This window comes from Impatiens glandulifera, chromosome 1, assembly GCF_907164915.1.
Source record: "Impatiens glandulifera chromosome 1, dImpGla2.1, whole genome shotgun sequence".
NCBI lineage: Eukaryota > Viridiplantae > Streptophyta > Magnoliopsida > Ericales > Balsaminaceae > Impatiens > Impatiens glandulifera.
The window spans coordinates 99,406,758-99,430,141 of record NC_061862.1 but is presented as its reverse complement, the minus strand read 5'-3'; positions in this window follow the sequence as shown (position 1 = coordinate 99,430,141).

The window sequence follows — 23,384 nt, the reverse complement described above, 5'->3', positions numbered from 1 at the left end:
AAAATAAATCAAAACATCGTCAACACTAACAATCATCAAAACAAAAACAATAAAATAAACTCATAACAACAAATTTTTACTCTACACACTAAAAAAACTCAAAATTTCAGGATCAGCCTAGGCAACTAATAACAACTTTCATATTAACTATTTTGTCATGTCTTTTCTATTGTAATTCAGATCTCGTTACCAAGTTTATAAACTTCTACTTTAACGTGTGATTTTCTTGTTTCTTTCCACATTTTTCATAAGAGGGACTTGTTGATCAATGTATTAGTAATACAAAGAAATAGACTATAAACATCTCCGAACTATTCACTTGATCACCACAACTAAAACTTCGTGGAGGTCTTCATAATTTATTAGCCTCCCTTCTATAAGGAGTTTTTATTTATTATGATTTATTGATATTGGACATCAGAATGTTCTTCTAAGGCATTTGGACCAAATGTTGTGATTACGGTTTTTTTGAATGCGACTTGTCCACACTCGAGCATTCGTGTCAGCCAATTGATAAGTTTCAGCTTACAAACATATTGTACTCACCATTGCATCATTGCAAACTCCATGCTCAATCGTTGGTAATAGAAAAACCTCTCGTTTTATTCTTAATTATGGGTGTGAATATAATCAACTGTTAACAGTTTTATTCTTAACTATGGGTGTGAATATAATCAACTGTTAACAGTTTTATTCTTAACTATGGGTGTGAATATAATCAACTGTTAACAAGGGAAGGATCTTGCCTAACGAGGTCCCAACCCACCTATAATGAGACTTTTAAAAATAAATTAATATACTATATATTGGAATTTAAACTAAAAATGTTACTACACACCATACAAAATGTTTTTTATTCTAAAAATGACTTAAAGTTAGTTTTCTACATTAAAGAAAAACAAATCTTACATAGGACAAATAAACTGAATTCATATAGACTGATATGATAATTTAATTGGATTGACTTGTGGAAAATATAATTTATGAAGTGTGGCCCATATGGATGAATAACTTGCATATTTCAAGTGAATAATCAAACCATGGGTTTTGATTAGTACAACCTTTTATATATTATAATGTTCAAGAATTCTAATGTAAGTTGGTAAAATTTGAATCTTAAATTTTATATTGAGCAGTTCATTGAACAAGATTATAATCTGTCTCATTTTTTATTATGTTAAAAGGTCAAAAGAGACTTAATTAGCCGGTTACAATATTGAAATATTGACAAGATGGGAAGAAAATAAAATAAGTAGAATTGTGTTTCTAATGTTCTATTCTGTAAATAGATTTTTAAATTATAAAAAAAAACTATGTCAATTATAATTTTTATTTTTTAAAGAAAAAAATTAACACGATAACATAGTCTTTATTCCATTTCAATTTAAAATATTTTTAGTGAAAATTAATTATTTTAAACAATCTTCCTTCATTTGAACTACTATTTTAGTGGTTTAATTATAATTTAGGCAAACAATTACATATTTGTTTTATTAACAATACAATCATTTTAGAAAGATTTAAGAATAGATAGAGAATGAGCATTACAACAACCAAAACAATACTATTGAAAGGAACAAAAGATAATGTGTAATCTTTATATATTTCTTATCTTGATCCAAATGAAAACACAAAAATAATACATTTTATATTTATATATACAACCAATATATATTTAAAAAAAAATGGGACCTATTTCATAAAAGCAAATAACTGTTTTGTTTTCTATCAATTTTTCCGCTTTTAGAATGTATTTATATTAGAACACAAGTCGTTTTCTAAAATAATAATAATAGTAATAAATAAAAATGAGACCTAATTTAATTAAATAAAACTATGATTAAAAATAGCAAGCATTCCTCCAATCAAGACTAAGTTGCATATGAATTATTCGGATTAAATTCAATAGCTTATATATATCTTTAGTGTTTTGCAAAGAAAATAATTATCAGATTTAAAAAAAAAAATGTGTGATAGTGGATTACTTAAAAACTCACTTGTTGGTAGATAGATAGATACATAATATTTTTAATAAACATTTAAAAACATGGAAATAATCAATTAATGTAACCACTAACCACTCTCAAGCTTTGGGTTATAAGAAAATCTATTATTTAATATGAAAATGAATTATTTTGAATAAATTGATTAAAACATATTTTTAGTATTTAATATTCATTGAATTGTTTTTAATTTATTTTTATAAAATTTTAATATCTAATACAAAACTATATATTATTATTTTTAACTGAAATAATTCACTTGCATAAACAAGATTTTCTTCGGAAATATATTAAAATATTATTTTGAGAAAATAAAACCTAAGTTTATAATAGTTAAATACCTTATCCAGAAAACATATGGGCCTCTAAGTTCAATTTTTAATTGGATTGTAAGAAGATAACTTTATAAATGATTCCCTGATTTATAATGGGCCAAGCCTGCTCATCCTAATGTAGTTTGTAGGTTTAAATTTGAATGAAAATACAATTTCATAAAAGATATAAAGTAAGAAATTAAAAGAGAATTTCACTTACAAAAACATTTGTAAATACAGAGGTTCTCTTAGTGTTAATCTAAAAAACATTGTAAATACAGAGGTTCTCTTAGTGTTAAACTAGATTTATTAGTTTTCTTTTAAAACAAATAAAAAACAATCAAGAAAGAATATAGGAGAAGATTCCAACCTAGGAAAAAGTCATGTTTCCAAAAAATGCTACATAATCTTCCTAAAAATATATAATACAAACTTATATAACCATTTATCCTTTAAACAATTGAATTAAAATTTTATCGACAATAAAGATATACATAGTTATTTCAAATAAAATTACAACAATAACGTACCTTCTTTCAAAAATTGTGAATGAAAAAATTTTCAAATCACAAATAATGATTATATATTTAAAAAAAAAACATAACAGTAAATTTAAAATAAATAAAAGATAATCGCAAAAGTCATATTTCCTATAAATGCTGAACTAATTTCTTAAACTTAGATAACCACTTATCCTTTAAATAATTGAATAGAGCCAGATTGATTTTTTTAGTGTACCAAATCATTTCTACTCATATCATAATTCCACATTCTTTCAATTATTATGTTCATATTATTTTCAATAATAATCGGAATATTATGGTGAAAACGAATGCGAGTAGTTTCTCAAGTGAAATCGAACAAGAAGAATGAACATGTAGAAGCTGTTGGGTTTTGTTCTCATAGTTGGAGAGACCCAACTTGATGTGGGCTTTATTTAGACCCATAATATATAATGTGAAGAACATTTTTCATTTAGGTTAGTTGTGTTTGAGAACAACAAGAAAGAGTAGAGCAAAAATAGATTCAAGGGTTTGAGGTAGCAGTTGGAGAAGATTTATGTTCACTAGAGTTTGCATCATTTAATCGAGTTCAAATGTTGACAGCTTGTTGATTATTTCTAGGGCTACGTTCTGAAAGGTGAAGATCTGTTTTCTAAGACTTCTAAATTAGTTCAAGAGAAAACCAGAATTGTAGAATTGATAAAGACGGGAAAGACACTATATTCTGGAACGACCCCTGGTTCGAAAACCAGCCTATCATCCACAAGGAGGAGTTTCAAAATACCCGCATCAGAAGGGACTGCACAGAAGCGAAAATCAGAGACATTAAAGACGGAAACTGGGACTCACTCCTAAGAAGAAATCCAGAAGAACAGAGGATACTTGATCATATAAGTAACATACAACTACACGATAGACCGGATATTCATGAATGGAAAGCTGATGACAATGGGAAGCTGGTATCGAAGAAAATATGGGAGGTAACCCGGGAAAAAGCACAGAAAGTAGAATGGACTCCTCTTGTATGGTCAACGAAGATTATCCCTAGACACCAGTTCATCATATGGCTCGCCTTCTAGGAAAGACTCAACACTCGTGATCGTATCAGCAAGTATATGAGCATTCCGGACACGAACTGTCTTCTATGTAGAGGAAATGAAGAAACCATAGATCACCTATTCGGGAGCTGCTATATTTCTTCAGAGCTTTGTGACAGATTCTATAAAAGCCTGGAGCTGATCAGTTTCCCGAGCAAATGGAATGAAATCAAAGATGCAGCACTACTCAAAGCCAAGGGAAATAGATTTGCAACAAGCGTGTTCAAGTGCGACTTTGAAGTAGTGGTGTATAATATTTGGCAAGAACGAAATGCAAGGGTATATGACAGAACCCGCATGAGCGTTGAAGAGTTATGGAAATATATTGTATCGGATTGCAGCGCCCTCGTGGAAACGTGGACAAGAATTCCAAGCACGGAGCAGAACTGAAATATCTGTAGGAACTGGAATTTACCGTTTTTTAAACTCACTAGAATTAAAAACATTATAATCAGATAATTCATTTACGTTTTTAGCCTTTTAGCTTTTACTCAGAATGTTACGAATTCAAAATCATTCTAGGCATGTCTAGAATGATCTCTTAAAATCATGGTTTTTTTCCCATTTTTGGGAATTTTTAATGAAATGACGCTAAGTCATTTTTCCCCCCAAAAAAAGTTGGTTAATCTTACCCTTTCTACTCTTTGTTATTATTTTCCAAGATTGTTGTATGATCTTGATGTAATTGATTAAATTTTAATTTGTTTATATCTAGAGTGAACCCTTAATTGTAACCTTACTGATGATAGTGGAGGACTAAATGGTTTGTTCAAGTCCTGTGGTTTTTTACTCTCGATTTGAAGAGAGGTTTTTCCACGCTAAAATTGTCTTGCATTTTCCTTCAATTCTATTCTATTTTGCTCATCTCTTATACTCAATTAGTTGGGGAAAGTGTTCTGGTTTGAAGAATATATTTCCCATCAAAGTAGTATCAAAGTTTGGTTTTATTTGAGTATAAGGATGAGACTAACACATCCAGAATGGTGATCTTGAATGATTCCAATTATAATATCTGGAAGGCTAAAATAGAAAATTTATTGTATGTGAAAAAATTCATTTTCTAGTGTTTTCTTCAGTTAAGCTTTCAGAAAAAAAGTGTGGATGATTAGAAATTTTTGCACAGACAAGTATGCGGTTATATTCGTCAATGGGTTGATCGTAATATTCTAAACCATGTGATTTCTATTATTGATGCTCGTACTCTTTGGACTAAACATGAAGAATTGTATGAGAGAAAGACAAGTAATAACAAGATATTTTTATAAAATAATTGATGACCTTAAGGTATCAAGTCGGTTCTCCGATGACTAACCACTTGAATACTTTTGTGTGAATTATTAATCAATTGGAGGCGATGAAACTCAGCTTTGATGATGAGATACAAGGCTTATATTTACTTGGTACTCTGCATAATTTAAGGGAGACTTTTAGAACAATTATGTCCAATTCTGTTACAGATGGTGTTCTGTCAATGAATTTAGTAAAAAGTAGTGTGTTGAATAAAGATATGAGACTAAAGACGCGATACTATTCTTTACAATATAAGGTTTTAGTTACACAATTTAGGGGGAGAAGTAAATGGCGAGAAAATAATCGTAACAAATCTCATGTGGTTTCCAATAAGTGGGCCAATTTTGAGTGTCATCATTGTGGCCTGAAGGGACATATCAAGAAAATGTGTTTTAAATTGAAGAAGGAGAACAAGAAGAAAACTCAGAACACGCCCACTACTTCGAACTACAGAGAAGATAAAAATCATGATGATATTGGTATTGTTCATGATTTTATTACTGTTTTTTATAATGATGTTGAGAATGTTAATGTGTCTTGTGATGAGATGAATTGGATTGTAGATAGTGATGCTTCTATTAATATAATGCTACATCACGACGATATTTGTTCTCAACATATGAGGCTGGTGATTTTGGTATTGATCATATGGAAAATACTGGTCAAGCTCAAGTGATTGAAATTGGTAATGTTTGTGTTGAGATGACCAATGTCACTATTCTTGTTCTAAAATGGGTTAAACATATTCCTAATATTCACTTAAAATCTTTTATGGGTTGGAAGATTGGATGATTAAGGCTTCTGTAATTCTTTTTTTGAGGGTGAATGAAAGTTTAAAAATGGATCAATGATTGTTGTTAAGGGTAAGAGACTTTCGAATTTGTATATATTGTTTGTTCTGGAATTTCTAAATGTTACATCAACACTTGTGAAACTGATTATTCTTCTGAGTTGTGGCACACACGTTTGACTCATATTAGCGAGAAAGGCCTAGCTATGTTGGCTAAGAAGAATGTGCTATGTGGGGTTTTAAATGTGCATTTGAAGAGATGTTCAGATGGTTTGGCTGGAAAACAAAACTGGTGTCATTTAGATCATGTAAATTGAAAATTAATTCATATTACTATACTTGGTGCATTCTGATGTATGTAGGCCAATGAAGTCAAAATCACTTAGTGGTGCATACTAATTTGTAACCTTCATTGATGATTATTTCCTAAAGGTTTTGGCCTATACATTGAAGAGGAAAAATCAAGTACTAGACACATTCAAATTGTTTCAAGCCTCATTTGAGAGAAAAACTGGAAAAAAGTGAAATGTATTCGAATAGATAACGAGAGAGAGTAAATTGGACCTTTTGATAAGTATTGTCGACAACATGGTATTCGTCACAAAAATTGCCTCCGAAAACCCCACAGTTAAATGGGTTGGTTAAAAGAATGAATAAGACACTAATAGAAAGGGTGAGATGTGTGCTTTCACAAGAAAAGTTGTAAAATACTTTTGGGATGAAGCATTGAGTACAGTGGTATATGTGTTAAATCTCGCATCATGTGTTCCTTTGAACTTTGATGTGCCAAAGCATGTTTGGAGTGGTAAAAATGTCTCTTATGACCATCTTTAAGTATTTGGGTGTATGACTTATGTGCATGTTCCCAAATATGAGAGGTCAAAGTTGGAAGACAAAATAAAGAAGTGTGTGTTTGTCGGCTATGGACTAAATGAGTTTGGATATCAATTTTTATCCGGTTAATAAAAAACTTATTCGTAGTCACAATGTTGTATTTATGAATGATTATAGAATTGAAGATATTGAAAAGGTAGATGAGGTTGTTCTCACTCAAGTAAAGGAGAAAATGAATTCAATTCTAGTTGCTCCTAACTCAACAAGCATCAACAATGATCAAACTGAAAATCAAGGTATGAGTTTATATTCTAGTAATCCTTTAAATACTAATGATTTTGTTAATGGTGGCTTTAGTAGTGCAACTAATACTGGAAATGAAAATCAACAAGGAAATGAAATGTTGATGAGTCAATATTTTCTAATGAATCAAGACGGTCTACTCAACAAAGACGTCTTAAAGTTAGATACCCAACAAATGAGTATGCATTTTTCACTAATGTTGAAGAACTCGAGAGTTTTTAAGAAGCATTGAAAAGTAAAAATAAAAAGGAATGGATGAATTCCATGGAAGATGAGATGCAATCTCTTCGTGAGAATGACACTTTTGAACTAAAAAGGTGACCTTAGGGCAAGCATGCTTTAAAAAATCGATGATTTTATCGGTTGAAGCAAGATGAGCATAGTTCACAACCTAGATATAAGGCTCGATTGGTTGTAAAAGGCTCCTTGCGAAGAAAATATGATAATGGATCATATATGATGACAAATGTGTTTCCACGAAACAAGTTTGAGTTCTGCCGCTCAATTGATGGGTTGACATTGCCCTCCAACTAGTCAGTCGGAGAAGTTTGTTGGGTTTTGTCCTCCTAGTTATAGAGACCTAACTTGACGTGGACTTTATTTAGACCCGCAATATATAATGTGAAAGACATTATTTTTCATTTAGGTTAATTGATTTTGAGAAAAACAAGAGAGATAACGTAGAAAAAACAGATTTAAAGGTTTGAGATAGCAGCTGGAGAAGATTTTCGTTTGCTAGAGTTTGCAGCGTTTGATCGAGTTCAAATGTTGACAGCTTATTGGTTATTTCTAGGGCTACGTTTTGAAAGGTGAACATCTGTTTTCTGAGGCTTCTAAATCAGTTCAAAAGAAAACCAGAATGGTATAATTAATAATGTTGGTTGATCTTATCGCTTTTCTATTTGTTGTTATTTTCCAATATTATTTCATAATTAGTATATTTTGAAAAACCAACATATTGTGCACTGCGTTTAAGAACAAAATACTTTGTACAACTATTGAAAATACAAACAAAAAGGAAATCATGATATTGATAGCTAAGAAGAATATTGTTAATTAAACAACTTAATTATCATTGGTATTTTTTTTTAAAATTAGGTTAAGATACTAAACAAATTGTTTGGCTAAATTGGGTTGCTTCAGTTAGCAAAAATTGTGAAGTTAATGAATAAAATGGAAATCGAAAAGAATCTATCAATGCCAACATGTTATCTTTCTGATTTCATTCATTCTATAGTAAGTATGCCCAATGAATCAATACGCAGCTCAACAAAGCTTTAGTATAATTAGATTTACAAGTATTGGTGCTAGTTTGCTTCATAAAAATACATTATTTTTCAATTCCAACTACAAACTCATCTAGTTTAAACTTGAGTTTGAATTAACTCTCTAGATGGACATACATTGACTGAACTTGTTCCAGAAAATATTTATACGACGAGAAATGAACTCTTTGATGAACATTATTATAGAACAATCACTATTCTCCATAGAAAATCAAAACTCTATTGGAAATAGGGCAAGCCTTATAAAGATAAACCATAATGATGCTGACAAACTATTAAACTACTTACAAGTTATAAGAAGAGTAGACACGACTTGCGGACAAACCCTATTTATGCAATCTAAGAATATTTGTAAAGATCCTTTATATGATGAAAAACCTTACCTTATTGAGAGATCATGCAGATCGTCAAACAAAGACGACGATGGTGGGATCAACGACAATGTTGAATGCAAAGATCGGCTTCAGAAAGGGATCGACAACGAGGAGCAGCGGATCGTCAAACAAAGATGGAGATGGTGGGATCAACGACGATGTTGAATGCAAAGATCGGCTTCAGAAAGGGATCGACAACGGGGAGCAGGTTTCAGAAAAGGGAAAGAAGAGAGAAGCTTCTATTGGGTTGGTAATTAAATGATAAATATCGATTGGTATTATAACCAATCGGTACTATGGCTTGAGTAGTACAAATTTGTATTAAAACCAATCGGTATTATGGTTTTTGTGGGGTATTTTAGGGCTCTACCAATTGGTTGTAACACCAATCGTTATTATTAATGAGCTTTTACCGATTGATTGTAACACCAATCTGTATTATGAGAATAATACCGATTGGTATTAAAAATATTGATTGGTGTTACAACCAATCGGTGGAGATGGTCGTCATTTTTCTTTTTTTACTAGTGTTGTGTGATCTTGATGTCTTTGATTAGATTCTAATTTGTTATATCTAGAGTGAACCCTTAATTTCCCTCCAACTAGTCAAGCCAGGGGAGTTTGTTGGGTTTTGTCCTCCTAGTTGGAGAGACCCAACTTGATATGTGCTTTATTTAGACCCACAATATATATTGTGAATGACATTATTTTTCATTTAGGTTAACTGTGTTTTGAGAACAACAAGAGGAGAACATAGCAAACATAGATTCAAGGGTTTGAGGTAACAACTGAAAAAGATTTCTGTTTTGCTGGAGTTTGTAGTGTTTGATCGGGTTCAAATGTTAAACAACTTGTTGGTTATTTATGGGGCTACATGCTGAAAGGTGAAAATCAGTTTTCTGAGACTTCTAAGTCAGTTCAAGAGAAAACCATAATTATAAAATTGATAAGGCTGGTTGATCTTACCCTTTCTACTATTTGTTGTTATTTTCCAAGTTTCATTACTATATTTTGTAAAACCTACCTATTATGTTGTGTTTAAGAACAAAATACTTTGTACAACTATTGAAAATACAAACAATACAAACAAAGAGGAAATGTTATTGATAGCTAAGAAGAATATTGTTAACTAAACAACTTAATTATATTTTATTTTATATTTTATAAATTAGGTTAAGATAAGACCTAATGTGTTATATTGTCAATTAATTGAACTATTGTTGTATAGATATTAAGTATCCATCTTCTGTAGACTATAGAAGGCAACAGTCTGATCAAACAATGATGAGGTTTTATGCATACTATATCCTGTTATTCCTCTTCTGTTGACACATGTTAAGAAACCATCGCTTGAGTTACGCTAGGTGGGTGAGTTTTCTTATGTTATGGAAGTTGGTTTAAGACTTGTTCTAAAACCAAACTCATATTAGTCAAAGCTCACAAATTCTACTTCACTATTTTTAGCTTTTCAATTAGCAAAATTGTGAGGTCAATGAATAAAAAGGAAACCGAAAAGAATCTAGCCATCCCAACATGTTATCTTTCTTTCTAATTTCATTCAATCTATAGTAAGTATGCCCAATGAATCGATATGCACCTCAACAAGGTTTTACCATAATTAGATTTGCAAAAATTGGTGCTGGTTTGCTTCATAAAAAGACATTATTTTTCAACTCCTCTAGTTTAAGCTTGAGCTAACTCTCTAGATGGATATACATTGAACTGTACCCAATCCAGAAAATATCTATATGGCGAGAAATGAACTCTTAGATGACATTATTGTAGAAACAATCATTATTCTCCAAAGAAAATCAAAACACTATTAGAAATAGGGCAAGACTTGTAAAGATAAACCCAGACAAACTATTAAACTACTTACAAGTTACAAGAAGAGTAGACACGATTTGCGGACAAACCCTAAAGATGCAAACTAAGAATAGTTGAAAAGATCCTTTAAATGATGAAGATATATTACCTTATTGAGATCGTCAAACAAAGACGACGATGGTGAGATCAACGACAATGTTAAATGCGAAGATCGACTTCGGAAAGGGATCGGCAACAGGGAGCATGTTTCGAAAAGGGGAAAGAAGAGAAGCTGCTATCGGGTTGCTAATTAAATGGGAAATACCTATTGGTGTTATAATCAATCAGTACTATGACTTGAGTAATACTGAATGATATTATGACCAATCGGTTCTATGGCTTAACAAATGCGCGCAAACTTGCCGCCCATTTTTTGTGGGATGTTTGAGGGCTATACCGATTGGTTGTAACACCAATCGCTATTATTAATGGCTTTTACCGATTGATTGTAACATCAATTGATATTATTATAATAGTACCGATTGGTTTTAATACCAATCGATCGGTTGGTGTTACAACCAATCATTGGAGATGGTCGTCATTTGCCCTTTTTTTTTACTAGTGTTGTGTGATCTTGGTGCAATTGATTAGACTCTAGTTTGGTTATATGTAGAGTGAACCCTTAATTGTAATCTTGCTGATGATAGTGGATTATTAAGTGACATGTTTAGGTCCCGTGATTTTTTTACTCTCAATTTGAAAAGAGGTTTTTCTACGCTAAAATTATTTTGCATTGTCTCTTCATTTTTATTCTATTTTACTCATCTCTTATATTGAATTTGTTGTGAAAGTTTTCTGTTTTAAAGAATACATTTCTCCATCAGAAGCTAAGAAAAGAGAAGATATCCCAATATTTACAAGAATTATAAGTTTTTAACTAATTGACATATTTCACCAGACAAGAAATTGTTTGATTGAGGTTATTTTTAATGGCTATTGCATAGAAATTATATCTCAACATTTAGCTAGGGCTTGTTTTATTAGGTTATAATAATATTAAAGAATGGTGCTTACTCTATTAGTTCTAATTTTAATGATGATCTAAACATTATATTATTAATATTGAAATCATATATTATTTTGCAGATAAACAAAAATAGAAACTAATTTAAAAATGAAATTACAACGAGAAAGTGAAGCTGCAAAGCTAGCGTTTTGGAGAAGGTTTGTTTTTTTATCTTTCTTCCCTACATAATTTTTTTTTAATGTGTATAGTATTAGTTAAAAAGAATATGGTTTTTAATTTCAAATATTTTACTTTACTTTGTTTGGAATCAAACTTGTAACAACAACAATTTTTTTTTGATACAAATGAAGAGAACTGTAGAGATTGATGAGAAGTGAGAACTATTACATTTTCAAAGAATTTGATAAACTCTTTGAACGGTCCTAAAGTCACGGTAATATATTACGAAATCTTAATTTGTTTAGTAAAATATAGTAATTTACCCATTAAATATTAAATTGTAAATCTTGTGATTAGATTTTAGATTGACTAAGAACGTGATTTTTCTTTTTTGTGTAAAATTTTTATAAAGAAAAACTTAACTTCGAGTATGTTTTTTCTTGTTATTTTATTTATTTCATCAGTACTGTTATTGGTTTAAGAAAAATATGATTTTCAAACGTTTTGTTCAGATTATAAAAATTATATTGTGTAGGCAGAGATACTTAGATTTACAAGAATTTGAGAATATATGGTTCACACTTTAATGAGTGGTTTAGTTCAGATTTTATTTTATTTTTGTATAAAAAATACGTATCCCATATTTAATTTTATATATGCATGTATAAATATTTTGGAAATTAAATAATCAGTATCCATATAGGATCAATGTATTAGTTGTAATATTTTAAAAAGAAATAACTAAGATTCTGTAGCCAACTTTCATCTATCATGACTTAATTATCAATTCATTAAAAATTAGTAAATTTTGGAAAATATACTAAAAGTCTATTTTTTTTTACTTCGTTTCCTTAATTAAAGTAGTTATCCGAAACTTGAATCACAAGCCCAATTTAAAACTGACTAACTAATTAATAGCGCTATTAATAAATTAGCATTTTCTTTCCAATAAAAATCTATATGTAACAATATATAGTTCTGTTAGACTTAATCTAAAATCATTCAATTCTTGAACCAAGAAATTCTGACTGGAGTTCTATCTTTTTCCTTAGGTATGGTTTCTATTATAATTCCAACAATATCTTTCATTTACTTATAGGATTTACTCAAGTGAAATCAAATAAGATGTAACAAAATACAATGAATTTATGATCTTGATAACTTTTTAAAGAAAATAATACTTTTACTTATCTTTATCTTTTGAAGGTCACAAAGAAATGGTGAAATCCAATCAAAGAACAACGTCTAGTCGTGATACTGATGGCAAGAATAAGTCTTCAAGCAATCATCGTCTTTCCATAGACAACGAGAACAAGTCTTCAAGCAATCATCGTATTTCAAAGGACAACCAAATGACAACCTCTAGTCGTGATACTGATGGCAAGAATAAGTCGTCAAACAATCAGCGTCTTTCGATAGACAACGAGAACAATGTTTCTTCATCTTTAGGTGAAGTATTGTGTTTGTATTATACAAGAAGTTTTGTAGATTTATCAAATTTGAATTTTTTTTTTTTATATATATATTTTAGGGGTTCAACTTATCAGGTGGCCAGAAAAGGCTCTCCATGTTACAAGCGTAATGATGCGATATGCAGATATAATTGTGAAAACAAAACTGAAGAGATCGAATGTAAGACTTAATGTTTTTTATGTATGAAATTTCATAGTCTATGGTGTTGGTGAGTGTTAATGTATTTGTCATTTTAAACTTTTGGTGATCATCAGGATAATAAAGTTGATCCAATCCTAATGGAAAAAGAAAAGCTCAAATTGGAAAAAGACCTACAAAGAGGTTTGTGTAATTATTAGCCTTTTATTGCATATATATCTTCATAATTTTAACATTTTAAGGTAAACTTTTTAAAGTTTTAATATTGAACCATATATATTACTTTGCAGATAGGCAAGAAATAGAAGCTAATTTGAAAATGGTAAGAAAATCAGAGAGGGAAGCTGCGAGAGAAGCATTGGAAAAGGTTTTTATTTTCTTTTCAGATTACAAGAATGTTTTTCAGTTTCATGATTTATCGGTCTTATTTGTAATGATAATTTTTAAAAAATATTTGTTTTGATAGATGGAGAAAACAGTAGAAATCGAAGACAACCTTCACATTATGAGAGAATTTGAGAAAATATGTGGTTGGCCATCTAATGAGTGGATTCAATAAAATGTTACTTAAAGAATATTATTCAGTTGTAATTGAGTGATATTTGTTAATGTGAATAAGAGATTTTCCTTTTTATCTGTTTTTGTTTGAAAGAAAATGCAATTCATACTATAGTACTGGTTTATTTTGATATTGTATTTTATCACGATTTTTAGACTTTTGATATTTAATAACCCATTAAAAAGCCTCAAATATCCAACAACATCAAACAAGCCCTAAGACAAGAGATTGGGATCATCTTCCCAGTTCCTTGTAGCATATGAAACAATCTGTGCAAATTCTCACTGCAATATAAAAAAAAGTGAATTAAAGGTTAAGTAATTAACGATCTTTTAGATGAATTTTAGAAAATAAGTTATTTTGATATTAAATAAATGAATTTGTTTTATATGAATGGAATTGCTTGTATTTTTTTATCAATAAAATTTTATTTTAATCGTAAATATATACAGTGTCATATTAATAAATTAAATGAAATAATAAAATTCAAATATTTATAAATAATTAATCAACTGTAAATATTAATTTTTTTGCATGTTAGTTCTCTGCTGGTTAATTTATATGTTGATATAAACTTGTTTATTTTACTTTTTTTCGGCACTAAAATAAGTGTAAGAAATATGACGACACTTAACACCACACTTAACACCGTTATATGCATTTTTAAGGGTCAAAAAATATTACTTTTTTGTAGTGTATCTTAATATATGTTTAAATATTGGTTTATAAAGTTGGTTTTCAATTTCAAACATTTTTTCATTTGTTTGGAAATAAAATTGTAACAAGAAATTGTTTTGATATAGATGGAAAAAATAATAGAGATTGACGATAATCATCCATTTGAACTAGGAAACTCGGTTTCAACCATAGAGAATTGATTTGAATTTGGTTAAGTTGTCTTTTAGTCTTATTGGTTCGGTTTGAGACAATTAATATTCTTTAGCTACTTTTTATGGATTTCTTGTAATTTGTGAAAATCAAAACTCTACCAAAAAGTCTATTTTCCTTAAAATATAGTCTTGTTATTATTTTGTTGGCATACAAGGAAATTGTGTTCTACAAAAAGTTGAAACCTTATCAAATTTTCTTACAAAAACTTAATTATTTAAATCAGCAAACCAAAGTAAAAATAAAATAAAATAATTATAACTATAAAGAAACCCAATTTAAAACTAACTAACAAATTCCGGCTATGAATAAATTAAAATATTTAGACTAACTGTATCCAACAATAATTCTGTTTGATTCAAGAAATTCTTGCTGGAGTTCAATATCTTTCCATAGTTTTTAAAAAAAAAAAAATTCATTTACTTATTTGAAAGAGTGATTTACTTCCTATTATTTTTAATATTGCTAGAATTATTAGTTCAAGAAAGCAGAATCGAGTTATTCAAGAGATTGTTTGGGTTGAGATTTTTTTAAAAATTTAGAGATAAAAAAAATAATGATGGTTGATAATTTAGAAAAAATAATAATTATTTTTGGTAAAAAAAATTTGAAGATATTATATATATATATATATAAAAAAAAATAAAATTAAAAATAATAATTAAAAATAAAAATTATTTTAGTATTTTGGTTGATGATTTGAGTGATTAGATGAAAAAGAGGGAGAGTGAAATGATAATTTGATTTTGTTTGAGTTATTTAAAAAACTCAGACCGAACCCGTCCCAAATGAGCTCGAACAACAAGATAAACGACCTGCAATAACTCACAATGGAGATGATTTGGGCCTTGTTCTCTTTGGGTTATTTGAAAAACTCAAACAAAATTAATTTTTCAATCAATCACTTCTCAAAAATCACATCACTCATTTCATTAACCAAAATACTAAAATACCTTCTATTTTAAATTATTATTTTTTATTTTATTTATATATATTAATACTTTTAAGTCATTTTACCAAAAATTAATCATTACTTTCTCAAAATTATCACTCATCATTATTATTTTCTCCCTCTAAATTTTAAAAAAAAACCCAATCCGGCCCGGAAAAAGAACCATTTCCTGTCCTACCCACCTTTCAAATAATTTTTCCCAAACTACCCACATTTTCATTCACATTCCCAAACTACCCACCTTTCTCTCTCTAAATCATTAATCAACCAATTAATTAACTCACTCTCTATCTTAACCCACTAATTAACTCCCTCTCTCTCTAAACCCATTAATTAACTCTTCTATCTCTTTCAACTATTAATTAATATTCTCACTTTTAAACTATTAATTAATTCAATTAAAATATATTATATAAATATTAAAATAAAATAACACATATATTTTATTTTTATTCAAATCTATAAATATAATATATATAGTTCAAATTAAATAATTTAAATAGCTATTATAAATTAAAATAAAATAGAATACATTACATAAACGGGAACTTGAAATAAAATATATTACATAAAAATTAAAATAAAATACATTACATGACAATAAAATACATAACATAAACATTACATGACAATAAAATACATAACATAAACATTACAATAAAATAAAATATATAATAAATATTAATCACGTTCAATAGACAATAAAATGCATATTTTATCTTTATAATTCAATTTTTTTTATATTTGAAACTGCGACGTTTAATGACCTTCAAAATGGTCAAACTTAATGTCAAAGGTCAAGAGAATTATTTGAAACTGTTGAGAAAAAAAACATCATCACACAAGATTATTCCATACAATGAACAAAGAGGAGTCTTCGAAATCGTTACTACACAATACAGAACCATAAATGGATATTGGAAGGGTGGTAATAAACATAATGTGGATTTATATAGAGGTTTTTGCTCTTGTGGAAAATGGAGTAGATATCATAAAATTGAATTATAAAGATAAAATATGCATTTTATTGTATATTGAACGTGATTAATATTTATTATGTATTTTATTTTATTTTATTGTAATGTTTATGTTATGTATTTTATTGTCATGTAATGTTTATGTTATGTATTTTATTGTCATGTAATGTATTTTATTTTAATTTTTATGTAATATATTTTATTTCAAGTTTCCGCGTTTATGTAATGTATTTTATTTTATTTTAATTTATAATAGCTATTTAAATTATTTAATTTAGTGTATTTAATTTGAACTATATATATTATATTTATAGATTTAAATAAAAATAAAACATATGTGTTATTTTATTTTAATATTTATATAATATATTTCAATTGAATTAATTAATAGTTTAAAAGTGAGGATATTAATTAATAATTGAAAGAGAGAGAAATTAATTAATGGGTTTAGAGAGAGAGTGAGTTAATTAGTGGGTTAAGATAGAGAGTGAGTTAATTAATGAATTGATTAATGATTTAGAGAGAGAAAGGTGGGTAGTTTGGGAATGTGAATGAAAATGTGGGTAGTTTGGGAAAAATTGTTTGAAAGGTGGGTAAAACAGGAAATGTTTCACGGAAAAAAGAATGATGTTTTCAAATAAACATCTCTCATCGGAAAACAACAATGTTTCTTCTTCTTTAGGTGAGAGATGATTGTACTGAAATCATAAATTATTTATTAGGTTGGACCCAACTTCCAATGCCTACCCAAAAAAGACTCTTTGGGTCTATATGTCAAACGGATCTTGAATCAAAGATGAAGAAGTCAAATGTAATATTTAACTTTCTAGATTATTCTTAAATTTGATTATATATGTTCACAGCTTTCTCATTTTGAGGTAATATTAATAACATTTTAAATGTTTCTATTATCAGGGTGTGATAAAAGTTTATTCAATCATAATGGAAGAACAAATTTAGCTTAAATTAGAAGAACAATTTCAGGGTGATCTAGCTTTTATTGTGTAAAAACTATATCTCAACATTTAAGACTTGTTTGATCATGAGATTTTGTTTGATTTATCATTCTAAATAATCTGATTTTTAGGTTAGATGACTATTTTATTAGTGAGTGTGTTTAGTAACCATGAAATTAGAATTGGGGTCCTAACTCTAATTCTTACCATCTAAGATTAAGAATTAAAATTATAATTTTATTAAAATTCAAACCATTGTAATTTTATCATTCTCAATCCTATTATTTTAAGCTCGAAATTGTAATTAAATATTTTCTTATGTATTTTTTCAAATAAAATATCTTATTATTTTATCATTACAACCTATTATTATTTTTTTATTTAAAAAATTAAAATGTAAGATATATTTTTTTTTTAATTTAGTAAGTTAACATTTTAAACTGAGGCTCGCTTAGCTCTTCCCGCCTCTTATTCCATTTTATTCTCCTAGGTAGTGTTTGGTACGATATACTAGTTATATAGGTATAAGTTGTAAGGGGTATAAATTATAAGGAGGTAATATGAGGTATAAATTATATAGGTTATTAGTGTTTGGTTGGGAGTTAAAAATATGTATAAATTATATATATTTTATTATTTTGTTTGTTTGTTTTGTGGTATAAAAAAATAGTAAAAAATGTAAAAGATTATTTTAACCTTATATTTTTTTAAATTATTATTTTAATATTTATTAGAAATTGTTTGTATTATTAATTAGATATAAATATATTTTTAAAATAAATAATATTATTATATGATTTATATTATTTTATATATAATTCTTTATAATTTAACTTATATAATTATATAAATAAAACTTATTTATATATTAATTAATATTTAATTTTGAAATTTATGTATTATTATAAATATTTGTATATTGAAATAATATTAATTATTTGTTTAAAATAAAATATTATTATTAATAATAATTTTAATAAAATAAAATCTGAAATTATAATGTTATAATTATAAATTAGTTTTAGAAATAAATTATATAGGTATAAGTTGTATTGATTAATAATAATAATATTAGTAATTTATATAATTAATTATAAATATTATTTATTAATAATGAAATACAATTTTATCTTATAAATTAATTTTATATATGACTATTATTTTAATTAACATTATTATTATTTTTAAATAATAATTATATTTAAATATGTATAAAAATTATCCCATTAAAAATTTTATATTTAAAATAATATAAATGTTTTATAGATATAAAAAAATATATAAATTAAAAAATCAAATAAAAATGTTAAATTAATATTTAGATATAATTTATTATTATTATTACTATATTTTAAAATATAATAAAGAAATTAAAATTTTAATAATTTATAAAATTAAGGGTAAAATAATAATATTAATTTTTATAATTGTTTTTACATTCTTGTAACTAGTGTAAGTAGGTATAATATTATACATCATATAAGGTATAAATTATACCTAATTGTTTCTGTATATATAAATATATATCAACCAAACATTTCTTCTAATTTACTGTGCATATAATTATACTATGTCTACAGGATAGTACACCTTACCAAACGTAGCCCTAGGAGCGATTACTTGGATAACAAATTCTTTTTTTGCTTAAACCTGCGTAATCGATTGAGATCCTTAATCGATGATTGATATAGAAGAGACTATGCCAACCTTTTTCTGATTGATCGCTACTCCTCTTAAATATAAATTGTTTACCGCCCTTTATGTTATGATTTTTTTTTAAATTTAAAAGTTAATATATTCATTTTTTTTAATTTAAAAGTTAATATATCGAATCAATATTTTGTTTTTTTTATAACTTAAGAAGTTAAAATGTCAATAATATAATATATATTGAATTTAGAAAGTTAACATTTCGAACCACCAATGTTATTTTTTTTTAATGAGAAACGAAACTTAAACAAATTATTTACAACATTTTAATAATATAGATAATATATTCAAATTGTTTTAATTATATTCATTTTTAAATATAAGAATGGTAATTGAAGTATAACTTTATAGTTTTTTCAAACACAAGAATAGTAATTCAATATCAATTCTTATAAAATTCGAATTAGAACTCAAATTCCAATTATCCAAACATGTCTTAAAAAGAATATATTATTCAATGTATATTTTTACAAAGATAAAAATTGGACTCCTACCAAGTGGATATAGAAACTATTATTTAGAGTAATATTTGTTCAATAAAACATAACAAATATCATTAATTCATTTAAAAATAATAACATAAATGAGAAAAGTGACTTCCAACCAAATATTTTTTAAGAAAAAGAAAACTAATTCGACATAGGTTATTTAATTTGGTGGTATTTATGTATAACATTACATAAAAAATATTCTAAACTTGAAGAGACGGATTGTGTTATGAAAAAATGTTAAATGATAACGTTTACATTATTATGTCTCACAAATCCGTCACTAGAAAATCTAAAAATTATATTTCAATAAAAAGGAACACCAAATTGGCTCAAAATATAATGAAGACTTGAGATAGCATATTTAGCTATAATCCTCTTATTTTATTGTGAATGACTTAATCCAAATTAAGTAGGATTAAGTGAATAAAACTTTATTAAACTTGAACAAATTCATCGACCAATTAACTAAAACTAAGCTCAGACTTTACCTTAAACATATCATTTACATTTAAATCATTACTATCTTAATAAAAAAACACATTTCAATTCAAAATTTAACACATTTTTTTCATCAATAAATTATACATTTTCAATGTAACTAAATTACATTATCTTCAATTAATTCATAATATTCTAATAAGATCATAATTGGCTTCTTCTCATTTTCTTGTACACTATAAGATTAACATGTATCTGATCATTACAATTATCCGTACAATTTTCTTTGATAAACAAGATTCTCATTTTCACGAATATTTCTTCATGGTATAATTTGGTTACAATGATACAAAAGTCTATTCGAGCTTTAATCTGCATATAAAATCTCACCATTAACGTCTTCATCCTCTAAGGAACACATTTTTTCCATGTAAGGAATCAAACCCACCACCCTATTTGTAAAGATTATCTAGAGTCCTTATCACTAGTAAAAAAAGGATCTTTACCGACGGTTTTTTCCGAAGGTTTTATAAAACTCTCCTAAATACTCCCGAGAGGAACAAATCCTTCGGTATTAAAAATAGATTCCGAGAGGGGTGTAAAACCTTCGGGTTTACTAATTATTACCGAAAGTTCTTTGTAGAACTTTCGGTTTTTACCTTCCCAAAAAACCAAAAAAAATTCTAAGTATTGGATGTGGGTTAATTGCGAAGGATTTTACAAAAACCTTCGGTTTTGAAATCCCGGGAATTTTTAATTGCGAAGGTTATTCAAAGAACCTTCGGTTTTACCTTTTTTGAAATTCTATTTTCCGAAAGTTTTACAAAGAACCTTCGGTTTTGCTCAATTAAAAAAATTTCTAAGTTTGGTAATGGTTATTTTCGAAGGGTTTTTAATAAACCTTCGATTTTGACTAATATCAAAATCGAAGGTTATATGAAAACCTTCGGCATCTACCTCTATAAATACAAACCTTAACCCTTCTCTTTTTCATTCCACTCATCTCTCCTTTCTCTCTCTCCCGCGCCGCAACCGCCTAACCTCCTCCACGCCGGTTCTTCTCTTCTCTCGTTCAAGTTTGTTTCATTTGGTTTTTTTTTGTTTTGTTTATTATGAGATTTAGATTTTTAAGTTTATATATATATTATCTAGATTTATGCTAGTTTACGTTATTTTGTTTGATTAATATATATATATATATATATATATACATATATCTAAAATGCATTTAGGATGGGTGATTCATGGAATAGTCTTCAGCGTACACCGGAGAAACTGCATTCGTGTTACCAGAATCTGATTGCACAATCAGAAATTGCGGCACGTGAGGAAGAGGTGAGACAGATGACGCTGGAAATGGAACAAATCCGATTGAGGGATGCGGTAAGAGGCCGATTGCTCAGTGAAATTAAAGCGGACAGGGCCGAAATGGCCCAGAGATTAGAGAATCTCGAACATGAACTTGTATTGTTGAGGAGTCGACTGAATCAACCACCCCCTCCTCTTACCCCATCTAATAATTTCTAGATTTATTATGTGTTTATTAGTTTTTCCGTACGAACGATGACAATATTTTTATGTGTTTTGTTTTAATATTCATGAATTAATATTATTATGTTTGGTTTGGTTTTAATATGTTGTTAATGAATTATTTTATTATTGTTTACTTTTCACCTTATTTTAAAAAAAAAACAGCATGGCCAAAACCGAAGGTTTATTTGAAAACCTTCGGTTTTGACCCTGGTTTAAAAAAATCTAAAAAATTTCTAAGGGTAAAAAACCGAAGGTTTTCAAATAAACTTTCGGTTTTGACCCTAGTTTAAAAAAATCTGAAAATTTTCTAAATATGGGGAAGGGTAAAAACCGAAGGTTTATTTGAAAACCTTCGGTTTTGACCCTAATTTAAAAAAATCTGAAAATTTTCTAAGTATGGGAAAGGGTAAAAACCGAAGGTTTTCAAATAAACCTTCGGTTTTGACAAGGGTAAAAACCGAAGGTCTTCAAATAAACCTTCGGGTTTGACCCTAGTTTAAAAAAATCTGAAAATTTTCTAAGTATGGGGAAGGGTAAAAACCTAAGGTTTTCAAATAAACCTTCGGTTTTGACCCCTGTTTAAAAAATCTGAAAATTTTCTAAATATGGGTAAGGGTAAAAACCGAAGGTTTTCAAATGAACCTTCGGTTTTGACCCTAGTTTAAAAAATCTGAAAATTTTCTAAATATGGGTAAGGGTAAAAACAGAAGGTTTTCAAATAAACCTTCGGTTTTGACCCTAGTTTAAAAAAATCTGAAAATTTTCTAAATATGGGTAAGGGTAAAAACCGAAGGTTTATTTGAAAACCTTCGGTTTTGACCATAGTTTAAAAAATCTGAAAATTTTCTAAATATGGGTAAGGGTAAAAACCGAAGGTTTTCAAATAAACCTTCGGTTTTGACCCTAGTTTAAAAAAGTCTGAAAATTTTATAAATATGGGTAAGGGTAAAAACCGAAGGTTTATTGGAAAACCTTCGATTTTGACCCCTGTTTAAAAAAAATCTGAAAATTTACTAAATATGGGCAAGGGTAAAAACCGAATGTTTTTTTGAAAACCTTTGGTTTTGACCCTAGTTTAAAAAAATCAGAAAATTTTCTAAATATGGGGAAGGGTAAAAACCGAAGGTTTATTTGAAAACCTTCGGTTTTGACCCTAGTTTAAAAAAATCTGAAAATTTTCTAAGTATGGGAAAGGGTAAAAACCCAAGGTTTTCAAATAAACCTTCGGTTTTGACAAGGATAAAAACCGAAGTTCTTCAAATAAACCTTCGGTTTTGACCCTAGTTTAAAAAAATCTGAAAATTTTCTAAGTATGGGGAAGGGTAAAAACCGAAGGTTTTCAAATAAACCTTCGGTTTTGACCCCTGTTTAAAAAATCTGAAAATTTTCTAAATATGGGTAAGGGTAAAAACCGAAGATTTTCAAATGAACCTTCGGTTCTGACCCTAGTTTAAAAAATCTGAAAATTTTCTAAATATGGGTA